We start from the raw sequence: 466 nt of genomic DNA, 5'->3' as shown, positions 1-466 counted from the left end.
ATTTCTTTGGATGTTTTTCTCTCAATTATTAAATATAAATACATAAGGAATTATTATAGTGCATGCGCTTTACGCATCTTCTTCTCCCCTTGTTCCCTCAGTCATAACCATCTCTCTTCTTCACTCTTTCTTTTTAACAATCTTCCTCTTTTCCCCTTCAACAACAATCTTGCCTATCTTCTGCCACCAAACGTTTCTTTCTACTCAATTTTCGAATCTCCCATTCCTTCCTATATCTCCGTCACTCTCCACCTAGTTTATCCTTAAAAACTAAATTGTTAAAAAGTCCTTTGGAAAATTCCAAAGTGGTAACGCATATAACATACAATATGTATATTATAGTGGTGATATATTTAATATATCTGTAATGGTATTGTTATTGCTAATCTTTCGCACACCATATATGTACATATGTACTTTGTATACTGTATCATTATTGCGTTTGACAAATAAACTATCTTTAAAC

The sequence above is a fragment of the Cephus cinctus genome, unplaced genomic scaffold (assembly GCF_000341935.2).
Source record: "Cephus cinctus unplaced genomic scaffold, Ccin1 Ccin1_scaffold0717, whole genome shotgun sequence".
In the NCBI taxonomy this organism is placed as follows: Eukaryota; Metazoa; Arthropoda; class Insecta; order Hymenoptera; family Cephidae; genus Cephus; species Cephus cinctus.
This window is presented reverse-complemented; position numbering follows the sequence as displayed.